The sequence below is a fragment of the Pholcus phalangioides genome, unplaced genomic scaffold (assembly GCF_987345545.1).
Source record: "Pholcus phalangioides strain wild (caught in Gottingen) unplaced genomic scaffold, Ppha-v1.0 ptg000024l_1, whole genome shotgun sequence".
Classification (NCBI taxonomy): domain Eukaryota; kingdom Metazoa; phylum Arthropoda; class Arachnida; order Araneae; family Pholcidae; genus Pholcus; species Pholcus phalangioides.
Genome location: NW_028301616.1, coordinates 33,920,847 through 33,927,320, shown reverse-complemented (window position 1 = coordinate 33,927,320; position 6,474 = coordinate 33,920,847). Strand labels below are relative to the sequence as shown.

At 39.6% G+C, this 6,474-nt stretch overlaps 1 non-coding gene across 1 annotated transcript; it reads left to right on the top strand.

Moving 5' to 3' along the window:
• Window positions 1–6,145: 6,145 nt before the first annotated feature.
• Window positions 6,146–6,217, top strand: TRNAY-GUA (transfer RNA tyrosine (anticodon GUA)). The gene has a single exon. It is a non-coding gene; the product is annotated as a tRNA-Tyr (tRNA).
• Window positions 6,218–6,474: the final 257 nt, after the last annotated feature.

The window sequence follows — 6,474 nt, the reverse complement described above, 5'->3', positions numbered from 1 at the left end:
ATATACATACATATATACACAGAAGAGCCAAAAAAACTGGTACCCCTGCCTAATATCGTGCAGGGCCCCCGCGAGCACGCAGAAGTGCCGCAATACGACGTGGCATGGACTCGACTAATGTCTGAAGTAGTGCTGGAGGTAATTGACACCATGAATCCTGCAGGGCTGTCCATAAATCCGTAGGAATAAAAGGGGATGGAGATCTGTTCTGAACAGCACGTTGCAAGGCATCCCAGATATGTTCAATAATGTTCATGTCTGGGGATTTTGGTGGCCAGCGGAAGTGTCTAAAGTCAGAAGAGTGTGCCTGGAACCACTTTGTAGCAATTCTGGACGTGTGGGGTGTCGCATTGTCCTGCTGAAATTGTCCAAGTCCGTCGGAATGCACAATGGACATGAATGGGTGCAGGTGATCAGACAGGATGCTTACGTACCAGTCACCTGTCAGAGTCGTATCTAGACGTATCAGGGGTCCCATATCACGCCAACTGCACACGCCCCATACCATCACAGAGCCTCCACCAGCTTGAACAGTCCCCTGTTGACATGTAGGGTCCATGGATTCATGAGGTTGTCTCCATACCCGTACACGCCCATCAGCTCGAAGCAATTGGAACCGAGACTCGTCAGACCAGGCCTCAACAGTCCAATGTCGGTGTTGTCGGGCCCAGGCGAGGCGTAAAGCTTTGTGTCGTGCAGTCATCAAGGGTACACGAGTGGGCCTTCGGCTCCGAAAGCCCATATCGATGATGTTTCGTTGAATGGTTCGCAGGCTGACACTTGTTGATGGGCCAGCATTGAAAGCTGCAGCAATTTGCGGAAGGGTTGCACGTCTGTTACGTTTAATGATTCTCGTCAGTCGTCGTTGGTCCCGTTCTTGCATGATCTTTTTCCGGCCGCAGCGATGTCGTAGATTTAATTTTTTACCGGATTCCCGATATTCACGGTACACTCGTGAAATGGTCGTACGTGAAAATCCAAATTTCATCGCTACCTCGGAGATGCTATGTCCCATCTCTCGTGCGCCGACTATAACACCACGTTCAAACTCACTTAAATCTCGATAACCTGCCATTGTAGCAGCAGTAATCAATCTAACAACTATGCCAGACACTTGTGTTATATAGGCGTTGCCGACCGCAGCGCCGTACTCTGATTGGTTCCATATCTCTTTATTTGCATACGCATGCCAGTGCCAGTTTTTTTGGCTCTTCAGTTTCTGTTGAATAATGCATAACAATGAATACAAGTATTTATTTATTTTGTCGCAAAGATAGAGAAAGAGAGAGCCATAATTCGTTTTATACTGCACGTTTTTGCTAGGGAACATTTCGTAAAAAGCAGTTTTCCTGCATTACACAAAAGTATAATGCAGTAAACACTTTTACAGGGGCGAAACATCTAACTGAATTTCATTATTTATTAATTACGATATTTAAAAAACTAGTTGTCCCACACTTGCGCCGTGATCTAGTAATCGAAAGGAAGTACGCAACTTTATACATCTAAATAGTACCAACACCTAACAACGTAGGTAAGAGATGTTACGCGGAATTAAAAAGATGGTGAAAAGTTTGGTTAAAAATTTAAAAGAGTACCGTCAGTATTGAAAGGGTTAATGAAAGAAATCTTCTCCGAATCAACGAAAGAAATAATCTCGAAATTAATGAAATAACTTCAGACTCGATGAAAAAAAGGGTTTTTTGAATTCAAGAATTATTATATCCAGAATTGATGAGGGAAATAATCTCCGAATTAATGAAAGAAATGATTTTTCAGACTTAACGGTAGAAATAATATATATAATGAAATAAATAATAAAAGTATATAATGAAAGAAAAAGTCTCTCAATTGATGAAAGAAATAATCTCCGAATTAATGAGAGGAATAACCCCCAGACTTGTGATGAAACAAATGATTTCTGAATTCAAGAATATTCAGAATTGATGAGAGAATTAATCTCCGAATTACTAAAAGAAATGATTTCGGACTAAACAGAAGAGATCATCTCCGAATTGATGAAAGAAGAAATAACCTCAGACTTGATGAAGGAAATGATTTCTGAATTCAAGAATGTGAAGAATTGATGAGAGAAATAATCTCTGAATGATTTCAGACTTAATGAAAGAAATAATCTCTGAATGATTTCAGACTTAATGAAAGAAATAATCTCTGAATGATTTCAGACTTAATGAAAGAAATAATCTCTGAATGATTTCAGACTTAATGAAAGAAATAATCTCTGAATGATTTCAGACTTAATGAAAGAAATAGTTCCCGAATTAATGAAAGAAATAATTTTCCATATCAAAGTAAGAAATGATTTCTTGATTGATGAAAATCCTGATTTTGTTGAAAATTATGGATTGATGAAAGTCTTCATTAATTTGTTGTTCCTCTCTTTTACGCACCCGTTAAGTCGCAATTGCGCATTTCGATCAACTAACTCTCTCAAGAATATGTTACTCTCTCTCTGTCTCTCAGATGGAAGATGGATGGAGCAGCATGTTTTTGACTGATTCTGGACAACTCTTCGATAAAAATATATTTAATTTTTTCCCTTGTATATTTCAACAGCCCAAACCCGTGTTGCCACATGGTTCGTTCCGAAAACTCAATCCTCGAGGGAGTAGTTAGTACAGTAGTTGTTGGAACGTGTCATTTCCGGACTGGCTCGTAGTCACGTACAATCAATGTTATGAGAATTGACTAGATGAGAGAGACGTTGTGGGTTTAGGCGAGATAACATAAACAATCAAAAACAGTTTGGATCGTTTTCTTTTTGTTATTATTATTTTTTATTTTTCTTCCTTTCATGGAATCTTGTTTTCGTAAACTTTGATTTCTCTGCCGGGAATTTATTTATTTATTTATTCTGTTTTTATTGCCATGCCGCGATATCGCCGCCGAAGATCCTCCACAGACTGTTTGGTCTATGGAAGCCATGCAGTACGTACTTTTTATTTTTTCTCACGATTCTCTCGCCAAGTTATAAAGAACACGTGTTGTTTTCGAATTCAATGTGCCTGATGTTCAATATGGGAAATATGTAGCAATTTTTTTTTATTGCAATCTTTGAAAACGCATATATCGACTCTACACTGAACAGACACGGATTTATGGTTTTGCCGCCTGTGGGCTGCACGAAATTTGCCGCTTTTTTCCCTATTCTAGTCAAATTTTCTTGACCACTCAGTTCTCAAATTTTTTGCCATTTGACTTGCCGCTTAACCTCCACCCGCCCCGTCTTTAAGTCACCCTTTTGGTACACTCACATGCTTACACACTTTCTTGGTCATTCTTTTGGCCGCTCGCTTACTCTGTCCTTTGCTCTTTAGGTCATATCCATGCTTACATACTCTCTAAGTCACTTTTGGCTACACCCATGTTTATGCACTCTCTAGGTGACTATTTTGGTCGCAACTATGCTTATACACTCTCTAGGTCACTCTTTTGATCACTCACGTGCTTTCACACTCTTTTGGTCACTCCCATCTTACATACTCTCTAGGTCACTCTTTTGATCACTCACGTGCTTGCACACTCTTTTGGTCATTCCCATGCTTACATACTCTCTAGGTCGCTCTTTTAATTCCTCACCGACCTGCCACCTCGTTCTTTTTTCGTCCTTCATGTCACATGCTGTCTTGCATACTGTTTTGGTTATTTATTACATTCTTACAAACTTTAGGTCACTCGTTTGATCTCGCACTGACCTCGTCCATTGCTCTTTAAGGTCACTCTTTTGTTCATTCACATGCTTGCAAACTCTCTAGAGAGATCTCTCACTGTCCTATTACTTCGCTGTTTAGGCAGAGGCGGATGTATGGTTTTACCACCCGTGTGAGCAAAAAAAGTTTTCCCACCATTTTACTGATTTTCTTGACCTCTCATTCTTCAGATTTTCGCAATGAGACGGTTTTCAGGGCCACAACTAGGGCAAGGCAGAGAGAAGTTGATGCCCCGGGAGCTGGACCAGGAAAGGCGCTCAGTTTACTCTTTATTCATTCAAAATTACGGCGGGGGGGGGGGGGGGTTTCCAAAATGGATACTTGCCTTAGGCTATGAAATCAGTTTTTGTTTCTATTGCAGTTGCGGCCCTGCTGGTTTTACTGGATTCTAAAAGTTGTGTCTGACTAAGATTATCTTTTCTTTCTGTATATTTACACTGTGAAACCTCTCTGTAAGAGATAGCCACGATATAGTAATAAAATAAAAATTTTGGGCAAAACCCTGGAACGAATCAAACGACTTCCCATAGAAACCTGAGGGAAATCACGTTTCGGCTAACGAACGTAATTCCCGAACGAATCATCTTCGTTAACCTAGGTATCACTGGTATATTTAAAATTTGATTATTCAAATTGCATCAGATTGGATCTCTGTTATCTGACTAGTTGATATGTAGGTTATGGTGGATCGAAGGATCAAACAATAGTTGGTACACAACTGACGTTTTCGTGTCGCTACGTTTCGACAGCAAGTCGATGAGTCACACAATGGCGAATGGAAAGAGAAAAGTTACCTAAACAAAAATATCGTCAAGGATATTTGCCATCGGAACATGTTCGTGTCAGGTTCAGGGAAGGGGAAAAAAATCCGAATAACAAAATTTCCGGTGACGAAATGTCTATGGTTACCATTATTGGTGTCCTCGATGTTTAATTATACAATTTCACACGTGTCCTGTTTAATTTACAAATAGAAATACACTATAAAGGCTGCAACAGGCATAAACGATAATATAAAAAAAAGAGAAAAACACCATAATTGAAAATGGTTGCCATTCACCTTCAAAAAATTATAAAATCGCAGTAAATCCGAGATTATACATGAAGAAACTTATAAACACTCCTAAAAAGAAATAATTACCGCTCGTAATAAGTACGGTTGCCATTACAGGATGGATAACTTCTCGATTTGTCCTTAATTTGACTCAATTACTTTGGTCATGCAAGGCCGAACTTAGGCCGGGATTACACTATAAAAGATTGATAAAAGTCCTTTTATAAAACTTGAAAAATGCTACCAATAAGATCATCGATTGAATTTTCTAGAATGTAACATAATCTTATTGGTGGCATTTTTCAAATTTTATAAAAGTACTTTTTTCAAACTTTTATAGTGTAATCCCGGCCTTAGGCAAAAAGGTGCGATCGCACTGGGCCGCGAAATATCAGAGGCCGTAAAAAATGAATTTTATTATGCAAATACAAACATAAAGGCCACAACAGAGTGGCATGAAAAGAAGCTCATGAAAATTATGGATGTCAAATATAAATAAAGTACAGCAACCCAATATAAAATCATATATCCAGTGCCGTCTTAACGTATGGGCCCACCCGGGTATGACTCGGGGGGGGGGCCTTAATAGAAGAAGGGGCCTCACAAAAATGAGGTCTGGTTGAAATTTTCTTGAATTTGCCACGTAGGGCTTCAGAAAATCACTTGGGGGTCCCCATGATACCCCTAAGACAGTCCTACATATATCACAAAAATAATTAACTGTATACAATGCTTTTCCCATAAAAAAGATTATGGTTGCCTCATTGACTGCGTACATAGGCATACTCAGAATTTTCTCTGGGGGGGGGGGTTCAGATTTTTTTTCCTGCTGATGGGGGTTTACTTTTTTCCCCCTCCAAATTAACACTATAATCTTGGCTCAAGGGAGGGGGGGGGGAGGGTTAGAGCCCCAAACCCCCCCCCCCTTTGCGTACGCCAATGACTGCGTATAATACTTTGTGATAACTGCTTTAAAAGGAAAGAACTTGAAATTCTATTATCTTATTAATGGAAAATATGTCGATTTATTAACATACGCATATATGGTAGTGAATCTATGCTCACCCCATCCCCTACATCCCCGGAGATAGATACCTAAGTACTGATATAGACCGAATAAGTCGGTATATATATAAGGCCTCCAGAGTCCTGTCAGCCTTTCCAAATGACAGGGTCATGGACTTAACAGCCCCATGAGCCACGTGGAAAAGAGATTCATGGGCGGAGATACGGGGGAGCGTCAAAGGTGAAGCTGACTGATCTAATGTATATATGCATATATGAATTGACATCATCATCATCGTGCCCCCCCCCCCCCAGACTTCCAAGTCAATTTGCCTATGAAGATCGCATAGTGGTGGCCGTGATCGTATAGTGGTTAGTACATTGCGTTGTAGCCGCAATAACCCAGGTTCGAATCCTGGTCACGGCACCATTCTATGTTGGGAAATACTGACGATATTTTGGATATTATATATTACTTGTCAATTATAAACAGGACATTGCGAAAATTATAATAACCTTTCCAATTAGCGAATTACAATTTAATTTTATTCATTCATTGAAAATACTTCGACACCGTGAATTACACTAAACTCGATACAATTTACATTCAACATGGACACTCTCACTCCACCAAATTAAACACACAATAATTATATATAGTTTGAATCACTCACCGTCATCTCG